Source organism: Dipteris shenzhenensis, chromosome 2 (assembly GCF_047967505.1).
Source record: "Dipteris shenzhenensis isolate YYH24624 ecotype China chromosome 2, Dip_SZ_1.0, whole genome shotgun sequence".
NCBI lineage: Eukaryota > Viridiplantae > Streptophyta > Polypodiopsida > Gleicheniales > Dipteridaceae > Dipteris > Dipteris shenzhenensis.
The window spans coordinates 36,271,728-36,283,911 of NC_141597.1; positions in this window are offsets into that span (position 1 = coordinate 36,271,728).

Consider the following 12,184-nt stretch of genomic DNA (forward strand, 5'->3'; position numbering starts at 1 on the left):
CCACTTACCTGCCACCATCCAAACAAACTAGGTGTTAGAACACCATAGTTACCTTTGGGTAGATAGGTAATGCCTGTTTTCCCCGGCTTGTTATCGCTTTACCTAGGAATATAGACAACCATATGGGCTCTTAGATAATTAAACAAACAATTTAGCCATAAGTGAAGTTTAAGTCACAAGTGGAGTAAGGAGCAAATGAGTGCATGGATTAAGAAGGGATTAGAGGAGGTATGGGATGATTACTAGGCTTGGTATGTGGGGTGGTTAAAAAGAAAGTGTAAAGGGAAGATTTCACAGGGGTACATAAAAGAATAATTCATAGTTAGGGAAGTATTCGTGTGTGTGTGTGAGAGAGAGAGAGAGATACATTTACTAATCAAATTTATTATTTATGTGTGTGTGTGTAGCCTATTCAAAACTAACCTGGACAAACCTAACCTATACTAGACTAAACTCCATTCATGACAAACTTTTGTCAAAGCAAAGAATCTTCAAATCTTTGCATCATAGAACCTTCCTTGCAACTACGTGGCCCCTATCCAATCAAGCAGCCCCCTACTACAATAAAGATGTAAAGAGGAACACCCTGCTCGATATGGCAAATCTACCATGGCACGAGGTGCGGAGTATAGAGGTAGCTGCAGAGCTGCTCCAACTTATGGAGGAGATACCACAACATCAACAACCATGATAGATGCATCCATTTGGTCAAATGGCTCTATGTTGAAGGCACACTATGTCAACATGTCCACATCCATTCATAGCAAAGATCTCCCATTAGCCATGGCCCATAGGGATACTTGATCGACAAGGCATCCCTTCTTCTAATTTTTGAGAAGTATATCAACATAAAGAAGATCCCGGTTACATTCTAAGAATATATGTCACAAAATCCCTTTCAGGCATGAAGATAAGGTATAGATAGCTGACTTAAAGTTTTTGCCAAGAACTTCATCTCAAAGCTCTTTCATAAATAATAGAAAGTGTCTCCAAAACTGCCACTTATATACGTGTATCATAGAGATACACAAAATCTATGCTTCTCGTGATCTAGGATTTAGGGATTCCAAGGCTTGAATCTAGGGGTTCCAAGATCTAGATGCCCAAGGTCTAAAAGGAAGTTACTGGGATATGGATTTAAGGGCTTGAGAATCTGGGCTCAATGATTTTGGGACCAAGATACAAGGGTTCAAGGGTTCCAGATACCAAATACCTAGATATTGGAATTACGAAAATTTTCACCCAATTTTTATTTTTTTTGGTTCAAAAAGAAAAGGTGGTTCTTCCTCCAATCATAGGGTCCAAGTTTGTATTTGTAACAATATCACCATGTATTGAAAGATTATTAAAGGGGAACCAACTCACCTACCAACACACCCCAAATACATAAGTTAGTATTTATCATATTCATTTGAGGTAGATAGGCTTCATTGAAGCTAGTCCATGGTTGTTTTTCCCTTTACCAATATGTTTTTCATACACAATCATGAAGCTATGAACATAATTCTATTTTTCCTTGGAACAAATGACTTAAATAAGTATGGGAGCCTATGTGTGGTCAATTCATCAACTACCACAAGGATAAAATCATGCCATGATCTTGATTTAGGTAAAATCATGCCCTGATCTTGATTTGGGTAAATTTCTTTTGCTCGCAATAGACACGAGTCTTTTTTAGAATACTTCAAAGTCAAACTCAAACATGCTTTTACCTTATAATGTCACATGCCATGGGTGCCCACATACATTACCATGATATTTCCACATACATTGCATGTGCATTCATTTCCTATGCTTCAACCTTTGGAGAGATATTTTCATTAGATTTTAACATGGCACATCTTCTCTCATCATGTATACTAGTATTCAAGGCTTTGATGCTTTTCTTCATGAAGGGACATCGATATTTCGGGATGTGGGTAGCGGCTACAATTCATTTGATAAATGAGAAGGAATCTTCCCCATTTCTTGCTGGGGTTTCCTTGGGGGAAACCATCGTATTTGTATCCAATTTGCAATGTGACTTAAGGTGGTCTTTCTAGTAGGTGTAACATAGACGTAGTTCTTGGCTTTATTTCATAAAAAACCTTTATTTCTATTTGGGAAGACATGTGAAAGAGGAAGGAAAGAACTCTATACAATCCATAGCATCCATGCATTTTATCCATTTGATCTTCCCTCACATGTTGATTTCAATTGTTTTTTTTCAAAACAAAGGACTTATATCGTGTATGCTCCAAGAGCAAAGCTTATGGAATAAGTACATCATGCAAAGCATTAGAAGGCAAACACCCTAAAATGGTAAATGATAAGCTCATCCAAGAGAGCTTTAAAAAATCCAAGGTGGGGGCTGAAAGTTCAACCTCAAACCTGTAGAGGGATCTAAGAAAAACGGGTATCCACTTCACTCTCTAAGAAAAATAGTCCTCCTGATAGAAGCGGCCAAGAAGAACCTTAAGTGCTCATCTAAATGGTTGTCAAGATGACATGTACAGTATCCATCCATATATTGGTCAATGTGTCTGAAGGGTGAATCAAGGAGCCATCCAAGGCCTCAATCTCCAAATATGCCACGCTTAAATATTTGCCAAAATCTCTAGGAACTATCTACCAAGGCATGTGCAAGTTTGCAAAGCAGAGCCAAGACATCATCCAGAGAGCATGACTTGACTCTATTTCATCAAACCAAAAGAGCCGAAGAAGAGTCATGTCTCTCATAAAACATCTAAGGCCCCAAAATAAAGAGCCAAGCCACCAAGCCCAAGTCATAAAGAAGGGAGAAGTAACAAAGTGCTTAATAGACTAGCAAGCCCCTTCCTCTCCCTTTCTAGATGGTCTTTGCTTGTTTATAGTCCCATAAACAATGTTGAAAAGCCTTCTCAATAGAGTGGTAATGAGAACAAATAGAGGGTACCTTGAACATGGACCTCCACTGGTCACTGCAATCCCTCTGTGGATAGAAAGCCAAAAGAAAAGAGTGATTTTTCTGTTCCTAAGGAGTTTCCAGAGTCTTTTTGAAAGAGGAGCTCAATAGAAATCTAAAAGTTCTCCCAATGAGAAGCTCTGTTGGCCTTCCAACCTCTAAGAATGAGCTGAATTACTGACTATGTACAAAAGAAGGGGAGGCTCTTCTCTTGATGTACTATCCACTCCTAGTCCCTGAGGTCCCATTGCAAATACTTTTATGGGGACACCTCAAACCCTAACTTGGATCACATTCCCTTGGGTTCATGGAGGCTTGACTCTATGAGATACCATTTTGAAGCTAAAAAGCATTACTCCACATGAGCTACAACCCTAATAGGCTGAAAACAAACATCCAAAAGTATATCCTCATCTGTAGTGCTAGACAACTTGCCCCTAGAGTGAATATCAAAGATCATGGTATCCCTGTCTAAACATTGTAGTCCTATGACCTGAAATGGGATATCTGACCTCACAAAGACCCCAAGCCAAGTAGACTGATGGTGATGCCTATAATTTATATCAACCCAATCCAAGGCTATAGCTACATCAGTATACTGATGAATTCTCTGATACCAATGACAATAATTGAACATTTTATCCCATTGTAGATGTTGATGTAAAGGTTACCAACCCATGTAGATAAGCCCTCTTATGTGGCTTACTAATTGGAATTTACGATCATTTCAAAGATTTTTGAAATCCTTCCAAGAGCCCAAGTAGGACCTCTCTCCCATCTCCGGTATATAGTGGGAAGTACCAAGCAGTCCATCATGTTCATCAAGTATACTATCATTGCATAGGATTGGCTGCCTATCAATCTCCTTGCAGCTTTGGGATAGTAGCCAGAAGAGGGAGGAGGGAACCTTGAGGCAAGCTAAAGTAAAAATCCTTCTAGTGTTATCCATCCAATCCCCACCTATGGAAGGAGAATAAGACCATATGCATCGAATGAAAAATCTTTCCGAGATTCCTATCCTAGCCCCTTGACTACCATCTTGCATAAAAAGACTTTGCTCTGCAAGTCTCAATCAATGATATTGACCCCCCTTCCTACATCAAGAGGATCAAGGTCTCGCAAGGCATCCATTTGCTGATCCATGTAGCCCACTCCATAAGAAATTCCTTATAGTCCTTTTTCAGTTGAGTGATTTTGTCCCTATAATGGCACCAACAAGAGCAAACAAACCATGTCTTGGCCAACAATGCCTCATTCACTACAATCATGCTTGAAGCAAAGTCAACTTTGGTTGAATCCAAAAAAGGAGTTTTCTCATAATGTTCTCCAACACGAGCAAATTGTTGTGAAGGAGAGACACCCATGCTGACCTAGCAACCAATGTGTCTAATCAAAACCCCCCTCTATATCCAAGTAAAACCAAAGTCAGCCCCCAATCTAGAGTGTCCTTGTCACTTATCTAGGTGCCATTAGATTTATCCCAATTAATATGTGCACCTTCTACAAAACAATATAAATCCAAGGTTGTCCTAGAAGAATTGAGATCCTATGGAGTGGCATCCTAAAAAATAGCAATATCAGTAGTAGCAAGCTCACTATCCAAGATCTCCTCATCCTGTCTTAGGGGAAGACTTAGCCCAATAATGTCTACAAGAGATCTCAAGACGATGCTCATTGCTTCAGCCATAAATATATATAGTAAAGGGGCAAGAGGGCATCCTCGCTAGATCAATCTAGAGATTTGATATCTATCACCCCAATCCCCTCTGATAAGCACTTGGATATGGGTTGATTTGTACAAGGAAGAAACCCTGTAAACCAAGCATTCAAAAAAGTAGAGCATAGAAGGGTATTGTCCAAAAAACCCCAATATACTCTATCATAAGCTTTCTCAAATCCAAGTGGCCACTCTACAGAGCCTAACGTGAGGCATCCCAAGATGCCTCAACTATGAACAAAGCCTATTTGTATATCATGGATGAGATCTAGAAGAATGTGTTGCAAATGCAAACTAATAGCTGTGGCCAAAATGTTATAAACTGTGCCCAAAATATTGATTGGCCTCCATTGGGAGATCAAATTTTCCCAACCTCCCTTTGGGATAAGATGGATGAGACCCTGTGTAAGTGAATCAGGCATAGTACAAGTGTCTCAAATGCCATGTAGAACTGAGGTACAAATCATGTCCCCAAAATCAATAAACAAGGTGATTTTCATCCAATAGGTTTGACCAACTGAAGAATTGATAAAGTGTTAATCATAGTGTAAAAGAGAGAGTGGTGTGACCAGTATATGAGGTTTGTACTAGTCATTCTGGTGTTGTCAAATTTGTTTGTCCAAATGTGATCAAGGGTTGATCCATGGATTGTTGTTGGTGTTTGAATGAGTTGATGCATGTTGTGGAGGGACATTAATTGTTGTAATTGTAGTATGTTGTGCTCTTATTCAAGTCTATCTTGAGATCTCCCAAGATGTAAGAATGGGTTTCAAGGGCAATTTTGGAGATCATTTCTTACAAGGCTTTGAAGTAGGAACATTGTTTTTGTTGTTGGTGGTGTTGTGGGTCTCGGCAGTGACTCACATGTCATGGGGATGTTGAAGATATGCCGACGAAGTCTCCACTTCTAGCTACTCCTTGTGGGAGCAATGCATAGCACGAATCATTCACAAGTGTCACTCTAATGGCCTTTGGATTGTTGCAATGTATCTCCACACAAGAAAGGGGAAAGAGGAGGATTATTGAGGAGAGGGAGGAAGGGAAGGAGAGGGAGAAGGGATGAGGAAGAAGAGGAGAAGAGACGGGTGAAGGGGGATGGAGTGGCAGACACAAGGGCACTATGAAGGGAACAAGAGAACACCCAAAACACTCTCTTGGAAGAGAAGAGGGAGCTTGTATTCAACTTGTGCAAACAACAATAAAGACCAAAGTCAACCATTTGGCCTTTTATACAAGTCACCTTTTGAAGGGAGGGCCAACCCTTTTCCTTTTTAGCACTCTCCCTCTCTTTATAAGCAAAGGCTCTTGGGCCCGTAGGGTGCCAAGTCATATTACTATTATTTCCATCTCTCCCTACTCGTGGAAATAGCACTTGTGTTAACCATATTAAAGCGCTTGGGACAAACCTAGAATTTGGAGGTGGTCCTAACTAGTTCCCAAATAGCGCTTGTGTTAGCCTCGTGCCTCCTAGGCTTAGCTGATTTGGGGCTCAAACTCCCTGAGCGCTCTCATGTCTTAAACCATTTGGGGCTCGAACCTTGTGAACGCAGCTCAAAACCTAGAGTGGCAAGGCTTAACTTCCGCGAGACACCCCACAACAACCCTGCATGTTGCCTGGAATCCTTTGCTTTGGAATATTTGGGGATCAAACTCCCTGAGTTTGAGCCATACTCCTTTCATGGCTATTTTCATTGGCATGGCTATTTTCATGGACGTAGATTTGAAATGTGCACGTTGCTTGCACTCCTTGGTCTTGGTGTTAGTTGGAACAGACAACCTGTGCCTGGAATCCTTGAATCCTTGGACTTTGGGTATTTAGGGATCAAACTCCCTGATTTGAGCTATACTCCTTCTGTATGCACATTGCTTATAATCACTGGCCTTGGGGTATTTTGGGGGTCAAACTCCCTGAGCTTGTCCATTGAAGTAGATCATGCGGCCTGGTCACCTTTAATCACTGATTACCTTGCATTCGGTGGCTGTATTATGTGGATGTTAACATGCCCCCGTTCCTGTTGCTGATCCATCCTCGAGTCAGTCATGCTGGAGGAGGTTGGTGGTGAGGACGGTCTATAGGATGGTGTAGTAGTCTAGTCACGTGACGTGAGGCGAGTGAGGTACGAGTAGTACTTCCAAAAATGGGTGGCGTGTATATCCTCGTACATGTGGAGGTGATGTCCATGGAGATTGCGGACGTAGAGAGTGGAGGTCCTGAAATTGAGTTGGATCGATGTTGGGATTGAAGACAATCTGATTGTTTAGATTGTGGAAGAGGCAATCGATGGGGTGACTGTGGGTGGGAAGATCACGAAGGAGTAAGAGGAGGAGGAGGTTGAAATGTACTGTGGCGAGCGATGATGGCAGGATCTGTGGCATTGAGCCATATGTGTTGTTGAATGATTGGAGGCAGAAGAAAAATCCCTCTTGAGTCATCTCTTTGGGGAAGTTGTACTAGGGAAAGTTGTACAACACATTTGGGTCCTTTTGATGGAGGTCTTGAAATGCAGCCCAAGTCCAACGTCGTTCCATGGACATGTAGAGTGGGTGGACTCAATGATCGATGGGTGTACCATGGTAGCGCCAAAATTTCTCCAGCTTTAAGAAGCAGAGCCGCCATTCTGGCTGTAGACCCGCATTGACATCGGTCACGGGGACTGGGGCATCAAGGGCGAGGCTATATCCTCCTCTCGTGCACTTTGGATGCACGTAGTGCCAATTTTTGAAGGACTGCATGATGAATTGTGTGAGGGGGCACACCTCAAGAATTTCATAGAGGTGGAGGTGTGAGCCCTCAAGTTGGTGCTTCCAATGGTGTTGTATTAGCGCAATCTGATAGCTCTTGAAAGGAGTGTAAGTCTAGGCGCTAGTGGACATCTTCAGGGGGGGAAATTGGTGGGGATGGTGGAGCATCATCATCTACAAGTGGCATGGGCTCTAGTTCCATTGTGCCTGCAGGTGTTGATGCGTTAACTCTTTGTATAAAATTGGCTGCTTTGAGTAGCGTGTTGAAGGCTTCGTCATCAGGAAGGTCGACCAGAGCATTGGAGGAGATGGACGGGGAGGGTTTCTGCTATGCGGTGGTGGTGTTAGAGGCACTAGACGAGTATTCAAGCAGTGTTGTTCGAGGGAGGGGAGGGTGGGAGCTTGTTGGGTGGGTAGGGCAGGATCTAGAGGAGGCGGTAGTGGAATTTCTGCAAGGGGGCGATGGTATTAAAGAGGTTGATTGCTTCATTTCCCTCTTCCTTGGTGACTTCCTCTGGGTAGGCTACATGAATTGTTTCAAAATTGCTCACCAAGGATGAGTCTTGGAGAGCCTGTAGCACCCTATTGAAGAGGATTATGATTCTGAGGGGGTGGTAGGTTGTGGACTGGTAGGCTACAAGGTGCCCTTGAGATTGGACAGCCAATGCTCGGCCATAGGTCTACATCCAATTGTTGTCTGCATGCAGAATTGTAGGTGTCTAGACCCATGGCATGAGTTCCTTGGGCTTTGCAAGTTGCATACTTCATCGTCTATAGGATAATTAAATGACTCAGTGATGATACGGCACTAGGCTTAAAAATTGAGGATGGGATGGGCGGATAGTGTTTGGAGATCGAAGGGGTGGAGAAGAGATAGAGAAGTGGGTTGGAAATCAAGGGAGAAGTATGACATGGCTAAGATGGGGAGGGAGTGGTCGGGGTTACGGTGAAGGATAGTCTAGAGGGTGTTGGGAGGAAGTGGAGTAGTGAGGTCTAGGTGGAAGATGAGATTTTGTGTGGAGTGCATCAAAGTGCATTTGGAGGGATTGGGGGATTGTGCGTGATGCAAGTGTGTATGTGGCTAATTGTGTGAAGACCTCCTATACATCCTGAACTCCAGTTGCTCTCGGTCTTCCAATCCTGACTCCTTTGATTGGTCGATGGCGCAATGGCATTCGTTTTCTTCTTGGAGAGAGACTGTTAGGTTTCTTTCTTGTGCCAAGAGATCCTATAAAGATCGGGTTTATTGTTCGTGGTACTCCTATGATCGAGCGTACCGCTCCTCTGCCTGTGCCTATTGTTCTAGCATTGTGTATAGGTTTGACTCTGCCTTGTCGGCTTGATCCATGAGTGTCTGGACCAGGGATTCAATTGTGGTGAGGTTGTCCTTGAGCCTTGTAAGAGCGAGCTCAAGCTCCTCAACTTTGGCCTGGTATTCTTCGGCTCTATGTACTATGGCATGACCTGTTGCTTGGGCTATGACCATTGTCGATTGGCTTTCATGCACAGAGCTGGGCTTGGATGAGACTGGTGGAGAGTTGTGAGGCTTGTTCTTGCCTCCTCTGTAAAATCATGCGGGCGACCTGTGGGAGTGGTGCCATGGCTTCAAAGAGGTTTAGCTCCATCAGGTCCACACGTGGCAAACTACCATCATGTGGCTATAGCCACCTGATGCCCTATACTAGGGTGTGCTGCAAAATTGTAAGGACTCTGTTAGGCCTGCCCATGGAGCGGAAGAGGTGCCGATGGCAAAGGATGTGGTCTCTTGAGGGGTGGTAGAGATTGAGATGTAGGGTGTAGCAGGGCTGCTCATCAGCGTTGCTCCGACTCATGTATGGAGGTCGATTTTGATTGTTTTATCACCTTGGAGGTCTTCGATGAGAATGGGCTCCTCTTGAACCCTTTTGCCTTTGCTTTGAGGATCCACTCGCTGGAGGCACAGTCATTAGCACATGAATTCGTGCAACTGGCAGTCCTCATATTGGTCGAGAAGCTGAGTTGTGTCCGGTTGCACATGAATTGCCATAGTGACACTGGGCATTGTCCTTGCTCTCTTGGGCTTCACCTCCATTTCTTCTTGCTCGGTCTGTACAGGATTGGTGGCAAATTTCTCGGCTAGGCCAAAGCCAACTGGCAGATGTTGACTCTTTAAGTAGTAGAGGATGGCATGAATAGCATGGGATTGCCGATAATGTCCCCAAGAATATGATGGTTACACCTTATTTTCTACCTCTTTTCTATAGCAAAAAAATTGTTTTTTGGACATGGTGGTTGGGAATACACCACATGGCATATTGGAACATAATAATAGTGATTATCATGACTTCATAGACTTAAGCCTAGTTTAAGTTAATTATTTGTTTGATAGTTTCCTCTTTTTAATTTAATATTTTCTATTTCTAGGCACCTCTATAGGGTCTTTTTTTGAAATACCATATGAAAATTTATTCAAGTTGCCTAGTATCTTAAATGCTACTTATCAATTCAATCATTTCTTTACTTAACCTAATTTTGTGTTCCTTTATGAGAGATGTGTTCCTCCTACTAGCAAGATATGCTTTTATTTAATCATTTTTTCTTTAATATGTTCTAGCAAGATGGATGAGATGCCCCCCTTGTTCCTCATTTAAATGAGAGGAAGCTAATCATCTCTTGTAAAGGTATAGGATCCCCCTTCTTGTACTTTATAATTTGGTGATTTTGGTTTAAAAAAATGTTTTTCATTTTAGAATCTTGGTAGGTATCTTGCTCTTTGGTATAAGCGATAACAAGCTGGGGTTTACAGGTATTACCTATCTTCCCTCACAAAACTACACATTGTTTTGTCTGGATGGTGGCAGGTAAGTGGACTCCAACCTCAGAGTGGAGATTACTGGATGAATTCGACACTTTGTACTGATTAGTATCCATATGTCAAATATTTTGAAAATAAAGATTTTTCCACCCTTTTCTGAGCATCGTGTGCCCGGTTGTTTAGAGGTTTCTTTTCTTAAACACACACACACACACAAACGCCTTGACAATCAAGGTCAAGAATGGATATACTTTATAGCCAATTGTAATGAAAATGATTTTTTAACATGGCACTTACTGGGCCTAATAACTCAAAGACCTAGATTGAAAATTGAGCAAAAATGGGGTAAAAGCAAGATATTAACCCCTTGCTTATAGAAGGAACAAAGGAATTTTACATTATAAATGCATACGTGGGTTATGGTGTGTGAAAAATGAGTAGATAAATTTCATGGGCATAGGGTTGGCAAAGGTCCCTTCATTTCTGATTGGGCAATGAAAAGACTTAAGGACCCTTCATTTACCAAAGTGATCGTTCATTTTATGGGGAGAAACTTTTATAAATTCCACCTTTTACTCCATCAAAGAAACATCCTATAGTGCTAGCTCTCACGATTGGATGCATGTGAAGGTTATGGGAGGTGTGATAAGGTAAGTGGACATAAGCAACTACCTTCTAGAAAGTGCTCGATTTGCTTTGAGGCACTACTGTGCATTAAAGTCGGTAGGCTATCACAAAAGTTGGTGAAATTTAGGTACGCTTCTAAATGCATAAAATTGGGATGCACAGGGTTGACATATACACAGAGAACCATGGCACCTTGTGCAACATGGCTAAGTTTGCTATGGTCAACGGTGCACACATGCAGATCCTACTCACACGGTCTTGCCATTAAAGGCATGGCTATAATAGCCCAAGGAGTGCATCGATGGTCATAGTCATTTACACGGGTGGCATCGAAAAAATTGGTTACATGGAATCAAAGAGTACCGCGGGTACCATGGCCTTGAGCCATGGGATTGATATTAATCGGGTCTCACGGTAGTGACTACCAACGTGGCCTTGCATTAGGGCCTAGGCTACATAGTACCAGATTAATGTGATGTGCCCACAGACACACATTTGTGCCATTTAATGGCATCTCTCAAAACTCGCTTGATGGCTCATTAAAGGGACACTCTTGGCATTGAAGAATGGTCATTGGTCCTTGCTACTAGCCAAAAGAATACAACTAAAGCCCATTCACTCCTTTCAAAAATCGAAACTATGATCAATGAAATGAAATCATTTCTAATGATGATATTAATGTTTGTCATCAAGAAGAAATTCTTACTAAAATTGGAAAAGCTCTATCTTTACCAATATACTAGAAGTCACGACAGAGCTCCCATGGTTCAACAAAATTGCTCTTTCCTCATCTGAGTAGTAAAAGTTGGATAATTTCTCCAACTTGCTTATTACTTCAATGGAACATGAAGCAAAATATAATCTTACCACTCTACAAGGATCATCTTGTATTCCAACCATGCCAGCTAGGGAGGTGGAATTTGATGTGTCTCATGAGACCCATCAAAATAAAATATGGACACTTAACAATCTAAATAAATATTCTAAAATTTTGGGGTTCACTTTCTAATGTGGAAGTGGAAAAATGCAAACAGGAAGCTCTCAAAGGAGTCTCATTAATAGCTTTCAAAAAGGTTAACATGTCTTATGCACAAGCGCTATCTACAATGGATACAAGGAAATGTTCTCACTCCAAAGTACTACTACTAGTCCATGGAGGCTTTAACTCTAGCATGGAAAGGGCTGCAAATTAGAAATACCTTTGGTGGAACTAGTTATGAACATTCTTTATAGGTGTGCTTGTCTAGCTGGCACATGTGAGGGCTCTCTCATGGGGTAGACCATGTTATTTGGTATATGGTGAATCGCCTAGATTTCTTTTACTTGGATATGAGTTTAGCAACATCTTTTACTGCATTCCTCATATGGTTGAATGGACCTA